General features: G+C 41.4%; 1 protein-coding gene and 1 long non-coding RNA gene across 5 annotated transcripts in view; both read right to left on the bottom strand.

Moving 5' to 3' along the window:
- The window catches only part of SAMD12 (sterile alpha motif domain containing 12), a 488,950-nt gene that overhangs the window by 87,687 nt on the left and 380,191 nt on the right, over nt 1-21,072 (bottom strand). The gene's annotated exons all lie outside the window — the stretch shown is intronic.
- LOC309614926 lies at nt 1,255-20,978 on the bottom strand. The gene is made up of 2 exons (XR_014236467.1): nt 11,117-20,978; nt 1,255-11,062 (listed from the first exon to the last, which is right to left on the bottom strand). It is a non-coding gene; the product is annotated as an uncharacterized lncRNA (long non-coding RNA).

Genomic DNA, 21,072 nt, shown 5'->3' with positions numbered 1-21,072 from the left:
CCTCTCGGCCCTGCGTTTTATTGTTTCAGTTAGAATGTAATGGGCTTCTGACACAATAAGTGGAGTCTTTATGGAGCTGGCTTTGCTGTCCTGATCGGCTTGGGTTGCTGCCTCTCTCTAGGGGGTTTGTGGGTTCGTGAGATGAGTGAAACTGGACACACACACACACACACACACACACATACACTGAGAGACAGAGAAAGAATGCACTTGTGTTCAAGCTGCCCCTCTCCTTTCCTCAGACCTAGGGAAAAAAAAAAAAACCCACGGACACTGTATTCATCCCCTTCCTGTTCTACTACAAATAAAACTGCTAGTCTACAGTCTACACTATGAGGCTCAAAAACCTCTCAGAAATCAACTCTGGTTCCTGTGGGTCAAGTTGAGTCTCTGGATTCCAGAGTTTTAAGAACTTGGTCATTTCGGTCTGAGGTTCTCAAAATTGACCGCATCAGACTCATCTCAAGGAGTTTCATAAAATTTTTATTTTGCCCAGCCTCTCTCCATTTCCACTGATTCAGAGTGTCCAGGGGGAGGTCTAGAAATCTCTGTGTTTAACAAGTGGCTCGGTGATTCTCACGAAGCCAGCTTGGCACAAATACGTGGGCGCACCTACATCTTTTCCCCAGGACTTAAATAGTAGTTATCTGTCCTTCAGACAGAGAAAAGTGTGCAGACTGCGGGGGAAATTTGCTTTAGAGTCTTGTTCACTTCATGAAATAAAATACCAAGAGTCCTGGATATGATATAGTGCAGTGATCCAAATATTGGGTTTTAGAGTGAGGCCGACAGGAGTGGCAAGACCCGAGCAAGCCATCCAACCCATTCAAAGCCCCGGGTCCATCATCCCAATATTGTTTAGTTTCTATAGGCTGATTCATGCATCAATTAATCAAAGAGGCAAGCAATATCTATTCCATTGAGCATTTACTAACATGCTCCCCATTGCCTTGGGGGCTGCAAGGCTTGGAGAGTTTCATATCTGTCTCATTGTACTTATCATGCTGTATTAGAATCACCTGATGATGTGTCTGTCTATAGACTAATGCTCCTCCAACTTTGCTGTGCTTGGAAATTCCCTGGAGAGCATGGTAAAGCCCAGATTTGGAGCTCCATTTTTTCCAATGGAAAGAATCTGATTCAGTAGGTCTGGAGTGGGTTTGTAAATTTGCATTTCTTTTCTTTTTTTTTTAGAATGCTTTATTATGTTTTTTATTGAGGTGAAATTAACATTAAATTTAACATTTTCATTTATTTTTTGTTTTTTGAATTTTATTTTATTTTTTTTATACAGTAGGTTCTTATTAGTTATCTATTTTATACACATTAGTGTATATATGTCAATCCCAATCTCCCAATTCATTCCCCCCTGCTCCACTGCTTTGCCCCCTTGGTGTCCATATGTTTGTTCTCTACATCTGTGTCTCTATTTCTGCCTTGCAAACCGGTTCATCTGTACCATGTAAATTTGCATTTCTAACAAGCTTGCAGGGGACACCCATGTCGCTAGTCTGAGGACCACTCTTTAAGCATCACTGCTCCTAACCCCAAGCTTCTTTAGGCAAAGAGTATGGCTTATTCTTCTCTTTCTGCACTTGCGTGGTAAAATGCCTAGAATAGCAAAGGGGTTCTTGAAATCTTTGTTGAATGAATGAATGTATGACAAACCTACATGCATGAGGTTAGCAGTTTATCTTAAAGTAAGGACAGAATTTCTTTGGGGGCCATAGTACTGTTCTCAAATGAGAATGGATTTAGGAATTTCAGTGGATGCAAGCATCTGAACTCTATAAATTCTCTGTGATAATTCAAGACACCTATTGACCTCAGTCTCAGAGCATGATTTCCCCCAGGAAAATGGCAAAACCTCACCCAGCTTTAGGGTCAACTTGAACTAGAAGCCTGCTGACAACAGTGGCTGCCACCTTGCACCACATGAATATGAGATGATGCATTTCCGGGAGAAAGTATCGCAGGCCAGATGCTCTCAGCAGGGATGCGTTTGTATAGCCTATTAGTCAGAGGTAACCCCAGCGATTCCATTCTCTGCACTAGACAGAGGCAAGCTTCTCAAGTTATTAAATTCTAATAGCCACTCTAAAGGCTCACAGAGCCTTCCAGAAGAAAACTCTGTCCACTGGCACAAATGACAGTGAATCTCATGAGAGGGCATGAAAACCTTGAAGTTTAATTCAAGTTGCCACTGAAATTCCCCTCCATCTCCACAGTGTCTGACCGGCTGGCAGATTGTATTCTGAGGAATGGTTTCCTAATTCTTCTCACTGCTTTTGTACCCCACCTGACTCACTTACAAAGCATGGCACCTTTCATGTTTGTCGACTGAATGAATAAATCAAGTTCCTTTTCCTTTTTTTTTTTAAAGCTCACCTATACCCCACTTTGTCTTTCTATTTAATCTTACTTTCATCTCAAGGGCCTCTCTGTTGACCAATCCAATAGCTTCTCCACTAGAAAAATGTTCTCTAAGATTCACTTCTTTAGAAAAAGTATGTTCAAAAAAATTCTCCAGATCCTGCAGCTTTTCCAAGAAAAAGAGAAAAGCCCACTTTTTAAGGCATATACAAGATATACTTAGTGTTTCTCCTTTTGCATGCCGAGTCTCAAGGGGCTAAAGTGCCTCTTTCTGAAATAAAGCTACGCAAGCTACATAAATATGAACAAATAATGCTGGGGACAATGATGGATTTCACCATACAGAGTCTAAGGGTATTTTAGAATAGTGCTTCTCAAATTTTAATGTGCCTAGGAGTCACTTGGGTATCTTGTTAAAATGCAGATCACGCAGGTCTCGCAAGCTCTCAGGTGATACCAGTGCTGCTGGTCTGTGCACCCCACTTTGAGTAGCAAGGCTGTAGAGTTCCTTCATCTAGAGCAGCACCGTCCAATGGAGCTTTCTGCAACAATGGAAATGTTCTAGATCTGCTTTGTCCAATATGGCAGCCATTAGCCACATGTAGCTATTTTGAGCACTTGACATGTGGCTAGTGTCTCCAGAAAATTAATTTTAAATTTTATTTAATTTTAATTCATTTAAATTTAAATGGTCACGTCTATGTAGTGGCTACCATACTAGACAGCTGCTTTGTAGCATTGGAAACAGACTGAAAGATTTAGTTAAAACAGTTTCAGAAAGAAGAAACCTGAAAAGCAAGGCAAAGCCACAATCCTTAAACCCATACTGTAAATTTATTCTGATTCCCACCCTCCTCCCTTTCTGCTCTCTGTAGGGAGGGTTCAAGGCTTCCCCTCTGTTCTCCATCATGTTCCCAGAATCTCTCTCTAAACAAAATAGTAATTAGGAAAGGCTTTATAAATGTTCTAAAGTGCAGAAGATTATCTCGTTTACATAAACTCTTTTAAGTTGGCAAAAACAAGCAAGATGTCTTAGGAGAAATAGTTCTTTTGTTATGGGCCCTTTCACCCTGGGGTATGTCTAGCAGAATTCTGAAGACAGGCTCCAAGGTTATTTCTTTGCTGTGTTTTGGCCCTTTGGCCTGGAACACAGGAGCAAATGCAAACAGTCCCAGGCATTCTAGAAAAGTTCAAAAGGAAGGAGAGCTCAGTTCAAGTTGAGTTCCCTCAAATGAGAAAATGCTGAGGGTGGGGAAAGGGTAGGATTTCATTTTGTCTGAACTGGATTTGTCAGCTCTCAGCATGTTACAATCTACATTAGCGTTAACAAGGTTTGAGGATCTTCCCTGGGCTGGTGAGTACTAATTTCCATTGAGGAAAAAGTTACCAGGCTTGGATATCTTAATGATAACAGATAATTTCTCTGTGCTGGCAGAGCTACAAAGCACGTTGCTATGAAACTGTATGGATTGGGCTATTTCTTTTGCGTATACAGTTTCCCCTTAAAGAATACACTTGGCATGAGTTGCAAACCTGCTTGGGGACCCTTGTGATTAATTGCTTGAACTGGCTGGTGGCCATCAGCAGCATCTCGCAATTTACCAAGTTCTACACAGAATTATGAAACTGAAGGTTTAATGGGATTTCAGGTAATAGAGCCCAGATGTCCAAGACTATGATGTTTGAAATTATATGGCTCACAAGGCTATAGGGCTTAAACCTTATTTATTTCTTGCTTAGTGAATTTCCCTCTTTCCATCTATATGTCATCTTGGACCAGTCACATGCTAAAGTCCTCCTCTTGACATACTGCATCTAGAGAAGACATTCACGCACCCACACCTGTAGCCAGTAGCCTGGAGACACGTGTGAGCCCCACCTTCCTGTCCAAGATCTTGGGATTACGTTTTAGCCACGTACATAGTAATTAACAGCCCTAGCTCCACCTTGTCGCTATGCTAGAGCTTAACTTCCAAATTGCTTTCACGCATTCAATTATATTTTATTCTGTCAGGGTCTAGGAGAAATGGGCTGGGACAGGCATTATTATCTCCATTTGGATGAGGAAACTAAGGTACACAGAAGAGAAGGGATAATAATAGTTAACATTTGTGGAACCCTTACGTGCCAAGAAGTACTGTTCCCATGGGGTTTCTGTGCATCATTTCCTTTAAACCTTAGAACACCTCTGAGGTTGATATGATTATCAACTCCACTTTGCAACCCAGAAAACTAAGGCACACAGCGATTGGGTCACACTGCTGAGAACTGATGGAGCCAGGACGGAAGCTGGTACTCTGGCTCAGTTATGATGTGCTACCTCCTCCTAAGGAAGTATCGTTAGCATCACAGATGAGACCTGGAGTCTGTTGGTGCTAATGGAGCATTCATTTAACATCATTTGCAAGACAGAAGACAAATCCCAGGCACATTTTTCTAACAAGAAGCGCCCTATATTCCTCTTCCCTGTTCTCCTCCAGAGCAATGCCACCTCTTGAGTGTTCTGAGAAGGGGATTCTGTTTAATGGCACCCATTCGAGAAGAACACTTGGCCTAATATTCCCCGCCCTTTACGATCACACTTCAGCCCATCCTTGCAGACTTACCCACCCTGCATTCCAGTCACAGTAACTGATGGAATTTGTCCCATCCTGCCTTTCCTTTGTTTACATGGTCCCTAGTTCCTTCCTCATTCTCCTGCCCCTATTCTCCCCTTCTTACTAGGCCAGCTCACAGGCCACTTCAACAAGGTTTTATATATTCCCATAAAGCGTCTCTCTCCCTGTTCAGAACCTCTGCAAGACTTTGTTGAATGAATGAACAAATGAAATGAACATCATTTTTTGATCACTGTACCAGGCATATGCAAAATACCAGGGATATAAAGATGAATGGCCCTTGTCATTGCCCTCAGGAAGCTTCCGGTCTACGGAGAGATCTGTACACAGGAAAACCACTATCACGTAACGTCCTGCACGACATTACAGAAGGAAGGGTGCTCATCACTGTTTACAGATATGGCTGGGAATCCTGCCCAAGCCTCACCTGCCCTCCTGGTTAGGGAAACTTCATGTGCGAAGGGCTTGTATTTTATGCATCTTTGTTCAGCCCCAAGCACTCAGAACTCTCTAAACTAAGCAACTATATGATACCTAATAAAGGCCTGTCAGAGAAGTGATGGAGTCTCTCTCACTATGGTAGGAGGGGTCTAGAAACCTTCTCTCCTTCTGTCTTTTCAGTGGAAATGCAGAAGAGGGAAGCAGGCCCTTGCTGCCCCCCATGGCGGTCCCACAATGGTGCTGGCCCAGACAGGATGGGGGCAGAGGAAGCTCCCGGTGTGTCCTTAGGGTCAGTGAGCAGCAATGGCCCAAGCCATAACTCTCCTCTGTAAGGGGCCAAGGAATGTTTAATGTACTGCCTTAAAATTATCATTTGGGCAAGCCTTCCTAAAACCTACTTCTGTCTTCAAGAGTTGGGCAATTGTTCTTCTTTAAAAATCACTATTTCAGAGCAGTTATTCTGATTACTTATTATGTGACCTCTTATAAAACTCTTTGCACAAATAAGCTTTTTTATTAGTTACTCTTCTCAAAAGGATTGTGAGGGAATCCCGGGCAGGGGCCCAGCCCCTTGAAAATCTCTCTAGAAAGTTGGAGTTTGGTTTGGGGGTACTACAGCAACACTGCATTCACATTTGTAAAGTTTATTGGAGACAGGGTGGGTGGAATGGCTGTTATCACACAACATTTCATCTCTTTTCAGGACCACCAACCTGTGCTGCCCTACAATTTTAAGGGATCACTGTGGGGTAATGAAAATAAGTGATTCTTCTACTCGCTAGTTTTAAGACTGGTCAAGTTATTTAACCTCTCTGAGCCACAGCTTCCTTATCTGTAAAAGGAGGGAATTCATGTGTGGTTTACAGATGTTTTTGTGAGAACTACTATATTTCAATGAATCCAAAATGCAATTTTTTTAAAGTACCACTGAGAAAGGAAAAAAGAAAACACTGCTCGTGGAACTATGAGACAATGCTTTTTTGGACAGTCCTGCACAAGGCATGATATTAGCCTTTAGTTTCTTTGAGATTTCTTTCATTGGCTCTGAAGAACCTGGCAATTTCTCTGACTTTAGGTACAAGCTTCATGTATGATGGGCAATCCTTTTGCATGCATCCTAGTAATAAAATCAACACACCTTCATCTTCTTGTGGTATCTTCCTATAGGTAGTGTAAATCTCATGATTGCTGCTTTTTAAAAATATATGAAATTGAGGTCATTCTTCCAATGTCAAACATTTGCCTCGCTAATGGTGCTCTATTTCCGTGACTTTGAGCATTAGGGATATATTTTTGCTTCAATGCCAAATTATACTGTAATATTTCTGAAGACATTTTAAAATAGCAATTAAACTCAACAGGTGAAGTACTAATAGTATATATAACTTGAGTGAAGTGATGAAAATATGAACAGTCACAGCCAAATTCATGCACCCAAGACTGCCATATGACTTACAGTGATTACAATGTAAAATGTTCAATTCAGAAATGTTAAAATATAAAAAAATAGTATATCTCAGAAGCAGTGAAATACAGTAAATAAAAGAATATATTTTAGGGGTCTTGTGCCTACTAGATGCTCAACAAATCTCAAATACCTGTCCATTTAATAATGGAGAATGGTGCATCTCAAAAGAGTGCAGGGAAGTTGAACCTCATATTGCAAAGAGATAAAATACTGGATTGAAATCTGCCTCTTTTTGGATAAAATTTACATTTCAGAAACTACAAAACCATGAATGATCTCCATAGAAATCAAAGTACTTTTCCATGAACAATGTGAGAGATGGCTGCAAAATCTTGTCACAGCCCCTCTTCCTACCTCCCGTTGGGGTCTTTTTTCCTACTCCTTTGAATCTGGGCCAGGCCTGTGACTGCTTTGTCTAATAGCATATGGCAGAAATGGCACTGGACCAGTTCTGGGCCTAATCTTTAGGAGAACTGGGAACTTCTGCTTCTTCCTCCTTAGAACCCAGTTGCCATGCTATGAGTAGGCCAAGGAGCTACATGGAGAGGCCCACGTGGAGGAGAATTGAGGCTCCCAGCTGAACCTCAGCTGAATGACCAGCCAACTGCCTTGACTAACTTGCTAGCCATTTGAGTGTGCCATCTTGGATGCGGATCTCAGCCCCAGCTGATAGCATGTGGGGAGAAAAGACGAGTTCCTGGTTGAGTCTTGCCCAAATTGCAAAATCATAGCCAAGTAATGACTGTTGTTGTTTTGGGCCTCTAAAATATGGGGCAGTTTTTTATGCAGCAATAGATAATCAAACTTCACTAACTTGTTAATTTTCACAGGTGCTCTGAGCAAGATCTATTCAAGAACCTTAAAGAAGCAGGACCTGGAAGTGAATCCAGATCTTCTGACTCCTGGACTGAGGCCCTTGCATAATTATTCTGTACACTGGGGTTATCAGGGCTCAGCAGGGCTTGTAGGGCTCTGACTGTCTTACTCCTTAGTTCTCATCTGACTATATGATGAGAGGGGTATAGGGCTTAAAATTCAATTCAATGTCTTTATTCTTGAAATTTGTAGATCATAAATGATATTTCTAAGAGAGTCCTTTCCCTTCACTCTCAGGGAGTTTTTTCCATCACTGGAAATCCTTAAAAGAGTTGAGTTCTGGTGGGTTCAGGAAAAAAATAGGGAAGAATTAAAAAACACTCAAGAGGGGGAAAGTTTCAGTATCTCCCCCCTCCCCACACAATCTAAAACCTTACTTGGAATTTGAGAGTGGAGTTCATGAATTAGAGACAAATGAGCTTGTGATATTCCCAAGCTTTTTTAGATATCCGGTGGTGGCCTCAAGGAATAATATCCTAGTGGAAACAAGCAAGAGTCATGGGGACACATTCATCTCAGTCATGGATTATTCAGAATGGAATCCCAAGATGACACAGATTACCTTGTTGACAGACTAACACACGGAGTAGAATCAGTCAGTCCTTGCGTCAGAAAGGCTTCAGGTTGAGATAGGAGTCTGGCTGACCACCATGTTACTTTAAACAGCCACCAAGTATATTTCACACTGCTGTTCACTTTCTACGCTAGGACATCAAGATCTTTTGTCTTAACATCTAGCAGCCTGTGTGCTGAGGCTGGCTATGGTGTCTGCAACATGTTAGAACTGATGGTAAGAGTGTGTGCCCTTAGTAGAGACATCTGTGTCTCAAGAGGCAACGCTGTCAAGCATTTCATCTTGCAGTGCAACGTTCAGCTAAAGAGGCTTAAGGAGACAGATCTTCTGTGTCTCAGGGAAACTCCAAATATCACTGAAGCAGGAAGCTTTTAATAGACATACACGAAGGATGCTACTACCATATGGATGTTAGAAACTTGGTGTTTATTCTGGAAATCAAGAAGGGGAAGGAAAGTAAACTTAGTGTTGAATTCAATATAAATTGCTGGTGTTTATCTTTGCTTTAAAGCTATAGCACTCATGAAATTGTGATTCTTTCCCATGACTTGCTGGTTGATGACAAAGCTACCATTTCTTAATGAAATCAGTTGTGTAGGAGACAGTGCCTTACAGCATATGAACAGGATAAATTAGAGAAGTGTAGAAAGTGCAGTGGAACAATGGCTGGAGATGGAGGTGGAGGTCTGATAGGAACACCAGTCAGATGAGAGGTCAAACAAGAGGTCAGGCTGTTACTGCAGTTGTTAGATGTAAGGAGAACTTATCTGAAGCTCTAAAAAAACCTGAATAAGAATGATCAAGCTAGAGAAGTATTACTTCTCTACACATGAAAAATCTTTCTGTTATTTTTTATATAAACCAAGTTAGAGTCAAATTCCTGTATTTCAAAAGTTAGCATTTGGCAAGTTCAATAATCTAGAACAGGTGTTGGAAAACTAGAGCACCCATAAGGCAAATCCAGCCCACTACCTGTTTTTATAAATCAAGTTTCATTGGAACATGGCTGTGTCCATTCGTTTATGTATTGTCCACGGCTGCTTTTAAATTACAGTGGAAGAGCTGAGTTGTTGCTACAGAGATCGTATAACTCACCAGACCTAAAATATTTGCTATGGTTCTTCACACAAAAAAGTTTGCTGACTCCTGATGTAGAATACCAAAATAAATTTAGTATTAGTGAAAAGGCTTTAAGAAGATTATATATGGCAAGGAAAATAGCTGTTACCAAGTGGCCTCTACTGCATGGATATACATGAAATACCCTTTCATCCTCACTCAGACAAGTTCCATGAAGTAAGCAGGATAGAAAGCAACGAGGACCCACAGATGGTACCATTTAGTAGGAGCTGGTAGAGGACCGAAGAAACAAAAAGTACTGAATTGCAGCAGTCGGGGGCCATTTAGCATAGGGACACATGTACCGTAGATTAATAAACTTATTAAGTGAGACATTTAAGAAATCTATTTAATGCTTAAAGGAGGAAGTTTCAATAATCTCCCAAACTTTTAAGTATTGGAGCTTATTCTGAATGTTTCTTGATAAATGCAACATCAGCCATGTATGAATGTGGTGTGAGATTTCAGGAAACCAGTGATATGAGTTTCTGTGCATAACGAGTAGTATATGTAACTATTCCTTCACTGTATACACCCCCTACATCAGTTTTTCCTTTCCAGTGCCTGCCCTCAGCATTCATCTCTTAGACCCTTGCGATAGTTTTATTCTTCTGCTCTAACCTATTCCAAATGCCCTTACCGCACGAGTCTCCCCTGCAGAACTACCTGTCTTGTTCATCAGCACACGCCAAAGGAATATCCACTATGGGCAAGAGATTGTGCTAGATTCTGAAGGGGACTCAGAGCTGGGTAAGACAGTTTTTGCCCACAAAGTGCTTCAAATGTTAGGGAGGAAAGACAATATACTTGTACAGTTGACCCTTGACCAACATGGGTTTGAACTTATATGTGGATTTTTTCAATAAATAATACAGTCAGCCCTCCATATCCGCGGGTCCCCCATCTGAGGATATGGAGGGCCAACTATGGAACTTGAGCATCTGAGGACTTTGGTATCCGTGGCAGGTCCTGGAACCAATCCCCCACAGATACCAAGGGATGGCTACGGAAAAATAATAGTATAAGATATTAGTTGATGCAAAAAAAAAAAAAAAAAAAAAAAAGTGATCGCTGTTGCATAAATTGGTCCTGAGAGGGTGGAATTTGAACCAGGCCTTGAAAGAAAGGAGAAAAGAGGGGAAAGGGCATTGTAGGATGTTAGCAATGGCCAACTGCATTAAAAGACTCTCTGGGGCTCCACTTTCCTCACAGTGTAAGTTCCAGGGTAGGAGGCTGTATCCGGGGTTCTCTGTAATCACTACACATCCCATCCGTGCCTTCCACAACATCCCTCACAGATAAACTCTCCTCTGATTTTTGGGCATGCTGTTCTAATACCTAGAAAAGCTTTCTGTCCCCTCATGCTTATCTGAACTCTATTTATTATTTGAGGTCCAGCTTCTCCATGGCGCCTCACCATGGGGCTCTATTCCATGGGGCTTGGTCACACATGGTCCTAGCTTTCAGGACTAGCACGCAGTTCACAGCAAACACAGCTCACGGCCCACGTTCTGCAAGACCAAAGTTGGTCTCTCTTCAACAGCACAAGTGTACCAATTACAGGCTTGGGTGTTAAATTGCTATAGAGTGTGCCTAAGTGCTTATCCTCAAGTTATTGACTTATTCCACTGTACATCGGTAATACACCTAAGTGCTTATCCTCAAGTTATTGACTTATTCCACTGTCCATCAGTAATACACAATTCACAGCCTGGCCCTGGTCTGCAGCCCACACTTTAAATAGCACTGCTCTGGTGTAACTTCATCTCTTCTCATGAATCTTTAAAGCACTTATCATCCTTTTTAGGGTCTGAAAACTGGTGGCATGTAGGCCAAACTTTAATCAATTGCCAACACGCAAACATGAAGAGATTTATACTTCTTTGAAAAACTGGTAGTTGTGGCCTCATTGTCCTGTATTCTCAAATGACAATAATTGGCTGGAGCTGAGTGGAGCTGCCTCCTTAGATGTGCCATGAACGCTCCAGTTTTCCAAAGTGCCCATCACACTTCTGATTATTCTCAGGACAGTGCACCTCTCTCTTTCCTGTGTTTGCCTGAGCCCTGTAGGAATTTGTGTTGGCCACACTGGTCTATGATGTGCATTTTGCCACTTTAGTTATATTATTACATGCTCTAATTGCTTGCTGTGTGTTTGTCTTGTGTTCCCATCTAGATGCAAATTCCTGGAGGGGAGAGACTGTGCCCTGTATCTCTTCTCAAGTCTCTCTCAGTAGATAGCACAGTGCTATGCACACAACGAGCATGTGCTTAATACTTTTAGAAAAACTGAATGAAGGCATGATCTATTCTGCCTAGGTTATAAATCTAAAGTACAAATCCTAAAACAAATATACAAGGTAATTTTGTTAACACTCTCTGGTGGAGTAAAGGCAGCTACATACTCTTTGACGCTTCCTCTCAATGAGAGATGGGCATCTATTTCCCCTTCTCTTGAATCTGGGTTGGCCTCCAGCTGCTTTGAACAGTGGAGAATGGGACGATGATGATATATCAGGTCTACGACTGGCCCGTAAGAGGCGGGCAGCTTGGTCTGTTGAGAAGTCTCACCACACTACAGGAGAGACCATGTGGAAAAGCCTTGAGAATCTATGGAAAGGGGAAGGGCCCAGCTGAGCCAAGTCTTCCAGCCACCCCTGCCAAAGCACCCGGAAAGCGAGTAAATCTATCTTGGACCAGCCCTGCCACCAGCTGATGTCACGTAGGAACCACATTCAATGCCACGTGAAGCTGAAAAGTCGCCTAGCTGAGCCTTGCTCCAATTCCCAACCCTCAAAAGTGTGAGATATAATGAAATGGTAGTTGTTTTAAGCCACTAAGTTTGGGTGTAGTTTGTTACATAGGAATAAAGAAACGAAACAGAATCATCCCCGTTTCTACTGTTCATCTGACAGCATCCTAATATTCAGAACTCAAGTCCTTATCTTTTGAAAATTGTGGCATACATTAAAAGTGCTAATGCTTGTCTGGCACTCTGAGTAAATGGTTGAGGCGACTCATGGCTGGAGTGAGCGGGCTGGGACTTCTGCTGTTGAGAGAACCAGTGTTTCCTGATGCACACACCACTTGGAGTGAGTACTTGCTTACATGTAATTCCACTGTCACATCCTTCAGTAATGGACATGGTGAGTAATATCTTCTTCTCTGAAGCAATTCTGTTGGGCTATTAACTTTTTATTTTATATTTTAGAAAGATATCTATCCATTATTTTGATCTACATAAATAATCTGGCCATGATTTTGTATTTTACGACTTTGTCTCATAGACTAACAGTCTGTGACCATCAGATTGTGGAATATGAAATTTGAGAGTCTCAAAGAAATGTTTCCTTTCAGTTGCCAGATCCTGGAAATCTAAAGGTCCTTAAGAAGTGTACAATTTATTTTTTTGCTTTTTGGTCACGACATGCGGCATAAGGGATCTTAGTTCCCCCACCAGGAATGGAACACGCATCCCCCCCTGCATTGGAATCACAGAGTCCTAACCACTGGGCAACCAGGGAAGTCCCAAGAAGTGTACATTTTAAATAAAATCTTAACTCCTTCCCAAGAGCCCATTTTTAGTTCATCACAACATTTTTCTTCTACCATTCTTATCGTGTTGTAAAATCAGTTTCTCAAAGAATTCATTCTCAACTATTCTCATGAGTTTCCCAATTTCCTGTTGCAAACCCTGGGAACCAATTGGCAATACTCATGATTCAAGCACAGAGAGACAAGATCTAGACTTGGCAGAGGTTGGAAAGGTAATGGAAACAGTTGACAATTAATTCATCCATTCCTGGTAATTTACCCCCATTAAACAAACAGATCAAAGCCTTCCCAAAGAACACCTTTTCCATATTTTGACATGGTCACTTCGCAATCATGTAAGCAGTGATTATGCAAATATGCAAAGCCTGTTCTTATGCCAGAGGTTTAAAAAGCAGGAGTGGTAGGAACATATTGTACACAAAGAAGAGGTGACACATTGTAGAATATGATGATATAAAGACCTCTGGAATTATTTGCATACGATTTCCTACAAAAACCCCAAACCAAGAGGGAAACCTTCCTTAAATTAAATTGAGGGCAAAGAAGTGCTCATGAGAAATCAGACACTCACAGTGAAAAGAAATAAACGAACAAAATATTTTTGTCTCCCTTACAATGTATTTATGGTCTGGCTTATGCAATAACAGAAACATCAGTTCAAACCTATATTAACTAAAACAATTTCTGCCCACAAGTGGTTCACAGTCTGGTGGGGAGGGAGGTAGAAAGAGAAAGTAACTAACTATATTCCAATGGGAGACGTTATATGAGTGGTATAGAAAACATGTTAGAAAACATAAGGAATAATTAATTGCATCCAGGGAGTGGGAAGAGGCATTTAAGCTGAGTCTGAAGCGTGAGTAGGCTATCTCCTTAAACAGCTAGAGGAACAGCATTACAGCAAGGGAGTTTTGCTTAAGCCAAGATATGGAAGAATGAAAGAACAGAGTTGTTTCCAGAATGGCAAGATGTGAAAACGATATCAGATATGGCTTAGTCATAGGATGAGTTAATTGAGTGAGGGGTGGCTTGCAAACTCATCTAATGTTTGGAGCTGAATCATGAAGAGACATGTATGCCTGGCTAGTGTGTTTGGATTTTATCATGTAGGCAATGGGTAGTTATGTACCTTTTTAAAGCAGAGGGTGAGCCATGATCATATTTATGGTTTAGAAACAGCATTCTTTACTGGCACTGCTGGCAGGATGATCACGTTTTTGCCTTTGTAGCAACTGTCATAGCTGCTCTTTTACATCTGTTGGAGTGACTATTTGGTTACAACTAATTAGAGAACAGAGTGCCATGCAAACAAGGTCCATGTTTGCTTTTGCTCAGGACGCTCTCCCTAGCACCAAGTGTAGTGCCTGGTACATAGCAGAGGTTCAGTGATGACTTGTCGAATGAATCAAACTACTGAATATTAGTGCAGGCCAAGCAAAAGATGACAAAGGCCTGAATCAGGGCAGTACCAGTGACAACAGATAAGAGAGAAGAGCTTTGACAGACATTTTAAAAATGAAAATCCTGGAGTAACTCTAAAAAATAGTGCAGGAGAAAGGAGGGGAAATCAAGGGGGGCTCCAAAGTTACTAAGGTGGCTGATTGGGGTAGAACAGTTATTAAATAAACAGGGGGAATCAGAACCTTCAAGATGGAGGAGAAGTAAGACGTGAAGATCACCTTCCTCCCCACAAATACATCAAAAATACATCTACATGTGGAACAACTCCTACAGAACACCTACTGAACGCTGGCAGAAGACCACAGACTTCCCAAAAGGCAAGAAACTCCCCACATACCTGGGTAGGGCAAAAGAAAAAAGAAAAAACAGAGACAAAAGAATAGGGACGGGACCTGCACCAGTGGGAGGGAGCTGTGAAGGAGGAAAGGTTTCCACACACTAGGAAGCCCCTTCACTGGTGGAGACAAGGGGTGGTGGGGGGAAGCTTCGGACCCACGGAGGAGAGCGCAGCAACAGGGGTGCAGAGGGCAAAGCGGAGAGATTCCCGCACAGAGGACCAGTGCCGACCAGCACTCACCAGCCCGAGAGGCTTGTCTGCTCAGCCGCCGGGGCAGGTGGGGGCTGGGAGCTGAGGCTCGGGCTTCGGAGGTTGGATCCCAGGAAGAGGACTGGGGTTGGCGGCGTGAACACAGCCTGAAGGGGGCTAGTGTGCCACGGCTAGCCGGGAGGGAGTCCGGGAAAAAGTCTGGACCTGCCTGAGAGGCAAGAGACCACTGTTTCGGGGTGTGTGAGGAGAGGGGATTCAGAGCACCGCCTAAATGAACTCCAGAGACGGGCGCGAGCCGCGGCTACCAGCATGGACCCCAGAGACGGGCATGAGACGCTAAGGCTGCTGCCACCGCCACCAAGAAGCCTGTGTGCGAGCACAGGTCACTAACCACACCGCCCCTCCCGGGAGCCTGTGCAGGCCGCCACTGCCAGGGTCCCGTGATCCAGGGACAACCTCCCCGGGAGAACGCACGGTGCGCCTTGGGCTGGTGCAACGTCACGCTGGCCTCTGCCGCCGCAGGCTCGCCCCGCATCCGTACCCCTCCCTTCCCCCGGCCTGAGTGAGCCAGAGCCCCCGAAGCAGCTGCTCCTTTAACCCCTTCTGCTCTGGGCGGGGAACAGACGCCCTCAGGCGACCTACACGCAGAGGCGGGTCCAAATCCAAAGTTGAAGCCCAGGAGCTGTGCGAACAAAGAAGAGAAAGGGAAATCTCTCCCAGCAGCCTCAGAAGCAGTGGATTAAAGCTCCACAATCAACTTGATGTACCTTGCATCTGTGGAATACCTGAATAGACAACGAATCATCCCAAAATTGAGGTGGTGGACTTTGGGAGCAACTGTAGACTTGGGGTTTGCTGTATGCGACTGACTAGTTTCGATTTTTATGTTTATCTTAGTATAGTTTTTAGCGCTTGTTATCATTAGTGGATTTGTTTATTGGTTTGGTTGTTTTTCTTTTAAATTACTTGAAAAATTTTATTTTAATTTTTAATTTTAATAACTTTATATTATGTTATTTTCTTTTCTTTTTTTCTTGTTTTTCTCCCTTTTCTTCTGAGCCGTGTGGCTGACAGGGTCTTGGTGCTCTGGCCGGGTGTCAGGCCTGAACTCTGAGGTGGCAGAGCCAAGTTCAGGACACTGGACCACTGGAGACCTCCTGGCCCCATGTAATATCAATTAGCGAGAGCTCTCCCAGAGATCTCCATCTCAATGCTAAGACCCAGCTCCACTCAACGACCAACAAACTCCAGTGCTGGACACTCCATGCCACACAACTAGCAAAACAGGAACACAACCCCACACATTAGCAGAGAGGCTGCCTAAAACATAATAAGGTCACAGACACCCCAAAACACACTGCCAGACACAGCACTGCCCACCAGAAAGACAAGTCCAGCCTCATCCACCAGAACACAGGCACTAGTCCCCTCCACCAGGAAGCCTATAGAACCCACTGAACCAACTTTACCCACTGGGGGCAGACACCAAAAACAATGGGAACCACGAACCTGCAGCCTGTGAAAAGGAGACCCCAAACACAGTAAGTTAAGCAAAATTAGAAGACAGAGAAATACGCAGCAGATGAAGGAGCAAAGTAAAACCCCACCAGACCAAACAAATGAAGAGGAAATAGGCAGTCTACTTGAAAAAGAATTCAGAGTAATGATAGTAAAGATGATCCAAAATCTTGGAAATAGAATGGAGAAAATACAAGAAACGTTTAACAAGGAGCTGAAAGAACTAAGGAGCAAACAAACAATGATGAACAGCACAATAAATGAAATTAAAAATCCTCTAGAAGGAATCAATAGCAGAATAACTGAGGCAGAAGAACAGATAAGTGACCTGGAAGATAAACTAGTGGAAATAACTACCGCAGAGCAGAATAAAAAGAATGAAAAGAATTGAGGACAGTCTCAGAAACCTCTGGGTCAACATTAAATGCACAAACATTGGAATTATAGGGGTCCCAGAAGAAGAAGAGAAAAAGAAAGGGACTGAGAAAATATTTGAAGAGATTATAGTTAAAAAATTCCCTAATATGGGACACGAAAGAGTCAATCAAGTCCAGGAAGCGCAGCGAATCCCATACAGGATAAATCCAAGGAGAAACATGCCAAGACACATATTAATCAAACTATCAAAAATTAAATACAAAGGAAAAATATTAAAAGCAGCAAGGGAAAAGCAACAAAAAACATACAAGGGAATCTCCATAAGGCTAACAGCTGATCTTTCAGCAGAAACTCTGCAAGCCCGAAGGGAGTGGCAGGACGTTATTAAAGTGATGAAAGGGAAAAACCTACAACCAAGATGACTCTACCCAGCAAGGATCTCATTCAGATTCGATGGAGAAATTAAAACATTTACAGACAAGCAAAAGCTAAGAGAATTCAGCACCACCAAACCAGCTTTACAGCAAATGCTAAAGGAAGTTCACTAGGCAGGAAACACAAGAGAAGGAAAAGACCTACAATAACAAACCCAAAACAATTAAGAAAATGGTAATAGGAACATACATATCTATAATTACCTTATAAGTAAATGGATTAAATGCTCCAACCAAAAGACACAGACAGGCTGAATGGATACAAAAACAAGACCCATATATATGCTGTCTACAAGAGACCCACTTCAGACCTACGGACACATACAGACTGAAAGTGAGGGGATGGAAAAAGATATTCCATGCAAATGGAAATCAAAAGAAAGCTGCAGTAGCAATTCTCATATGAGACAAAATAGACTTTAAAATAAAGACTCTTACAAGAAACACAGAAGAACACTACATAATGATCAAGGGATAAATCCAAGAAGAAGATATAACAATTATAAATATTTATGCACCCAACATAGGAGCACCTCAGTACATAAGGCAAATGCTAACAGCCATAAAAGGGGAAATCGACAGTAACACAATAATAGTATGGGATGTTAACACCCCACTTTCACTAATGGACAGATCATCCAAAATGAAATAAGGAAACACAAGCTTTAAATGACACATTACACAGGATGGACTTAATTTTATATTTATAGGACATTCCATTCAAAAACAACAGAGTACACTTTCTTCTCAAGTGCTCATGGAACATTCTCCAGGATAGATCATACCTTGGGTCACAAATCAAGCCTTGGTAAATTTAAGAAAATTGAGATCGTATCAAGTATCTTTTCCGACCACAACACTATGAGACTAGATATCAATTACAGGAAAAAAAATCTGTAAAAAATAGAAACACACGGAGGATAAACAGTGTACTACTAAATAACGAAGAGATCACTTAAGAAATCAAAGAGGAAATCAAAAAATACCTAGAAACAAATGACAATGAAAACACGATGGCCCAAAACCTATGGGATGCAACAAAAGCAGTTCTAAGAGGGAAGTTCATAGCAATACAATCCTACCTTAGGAAACAAGAAACATCTCAAATAAAAAACCTAACCTTACACCTAAAGCAATTAGAGAAAGAAGAACAAAAAAACCCCCAAAGTTAGCAGAAGGAAAGAAATCATAAAGATCAGATCAGAAATAAATGAAAAAGAAATGAGGGGAACGATAGCAAAGATCAATAAAACTAAAAGCTGGTTCTTTGAGAAGATAAACAAAATTGATAAACCATTAGCCAGACTCATCAAGAAAAAAAGGCAAAAGACTCAAGTCAACAGAATTAGAAATGAAAAAGGAGAAGTAACAACTGACACTGCAGAAATACAAAGGATAATGAGAGATTACTACAAGCAATGATATGCCAATAAAATGGACAACCTGGAAGAAATGGACAAACTCTTAGAAAAGCACAACCTTCTGAGACTGAGCCAGGAAGAAATAGAAAATATAAACAGATCAATCACAAGCACTGAAATTGAAACTGTGATTAAAAATCTTCCAACAAACAAAAGTCCAGGACCAGATGGCTTCACAGGCGAATCTACCAAACATTTAGAGAGGAGCTAACACCTATCCTTCTCAAACTCTTCCAAAATATAGCAGAGGGAGGAACACTCCCAAACTCATTCTACGAGGCCACCATCACCCTGATACCAAAACCAGACACAGATGTCACAAAGAAAGAAAACTACAGCCCGACATCACTGAGGAACATAGATGCAACAGTCCTCAACAAAATACTAGCAAACAGAATCCAACAGCACACTAAAAAGATCATACACCACGATCAAGTGGGGTTTATCCCAAGAATGCAAGGATTCTTCAATATATGCAAATCAATCAATGTGATACACCATATTAACAAACTGAAGGAAAAAAACCATATGATCATCTCAATGGATGCAGAAAAAGCTTTTGACAAAATTCAACACCCATTTATGATAAAAACCCTCCAGAAAGTAGGCACAGAGGGAACTTACGTGAACATAATAAAGGCCATATAAGACAAACCCACAGCCAACATCATTCTCAATGGGGAAAAACTGAAACCATTTCCACTAGGATCAGGAAAAAGACAAGGTTGCCCACTCTCACCACTACTATTCAACATAGTTTTGAAAGTTTTAGCCACAGCAATCAGAGAAGAAGAAGAAATAAAAGGAATCCAAATTGGAAAAAAAGAAATAAAACTGTCACTGTTTGCAGATGACATGATACTTTACATAGAGTCCTAAAGATGCTACCAGAAAACTACTAGAGCTAATCGATGAATTTGGTAAAGTAGCAGGATACAAAATTAATGCATAGAAATCTCTTGCATTCCTATACACTAATGATGAAAAATCTGAAAGAGAAATTAAGGAAACACTCCCATTTACCATTGCAACAAAAAGAATAAAATATCTAGGGATAAACCTACCTAAGGAGACAAAAGACCTGTATACAGAAAACTATAAGACACCGATGAAAGAAATTAGAGATGATACAAACAGATGGAGAGATATACCATGTTCTTGGATTCGAAGAATCAACATTGTGAAAATGACTATACTACCCAAAGCAATCTACAGATTCAAATCAATCCCTATCAAACTACCAATGGTATTTTTCACAGAACTAGAACAAAAAATTTCACAATTTGTATGGAAACACAAAAGACCCTGAATAGCCAAAGCAATCTTGAGAAAGAAAAACAGAGCTGGAGGAATCAGGCTCCCTGACTTCAGACTCTAGTACAAAGCTACAGTAATCAAGACAGTATGGTACTGGCACAAAAACAGAAATATAGATCAATGGAACAGGATAGAAAGCCCAGAGATAAACACATGCACATATGGTCACCTTACTTTTGATAAAGGAGGCAAGAATATGCAATGGAGAAAAGACAGCCTGTTCAATAAGTGGTGCTGGGAAAACTGGACAGCTACATGTAAAAGAATGAAATTAAATCACTCCCTAACACCATACACAAAAATAAACTCAGAATGGATTAAAGACCTAAATGTAAGGCCAGACACTATCAAACTCTTACAGGAAAACATAGGCAGAACACTGTATGACATAAATCACAGCAAGATTCGTTTTGACTCATCTCATAGAGAAATGGAAATAAAAACAAAAATAGACAAATGGGACCTAATGAAACTTAAAAGCTTTTGCACAGCAAAGGAAACCATAAACAAGACGAAAATACAACCCTCAGAATGGGAGAAAATATTTGCAAATGAAGCAACTGACAAAGGATTATTCTCCAAATATACAAGCAGCTCATGCAGCTCAATATCAAAAAAACAAACAACCCAATCCATAAATGGGCAGAAGACCTAAACAGATGTTTCTCCAAAGAAGATATACAGATTGCCAACAAACACATGAAAGGATGCTCAACACCACTAATCATTAGAGAAATGCAAATCAAAACTACAATGAGGTATCACCCCACACTGGTCAGAATGGCCATCATCAAAAAATCTACAAACAATAAATGCTGGAGAGGGTGTGGAGAAAAGGGAACCCTCTTGCACTGTTGGTGGGAATGTATATTGGTATAGCCACTATGGAGAACAGTATGGAGATTCCTTAAAAATCTAAAAATAGAACTACCATACGACCCAGCAATCCCGCTACTGGGCATATACCCTGAG

Source organism: Balaenoptera borealis (assembly GCF_965194805.1).
Source record: "Balaenoptera borealis genome assembly, chromosome: 17".
Taxonomy (NCBI): Eukaryota; Metazoa; Chordata; class Mammalia; order Artiodactyla; family Balaenopteridae; genus Balaenoptera; species Balaenoptera borealis.
Note: the sequence above shows the minus strand (reverse complement) of the source record. Positions and strands in the feature narration are given on the sequence as shown.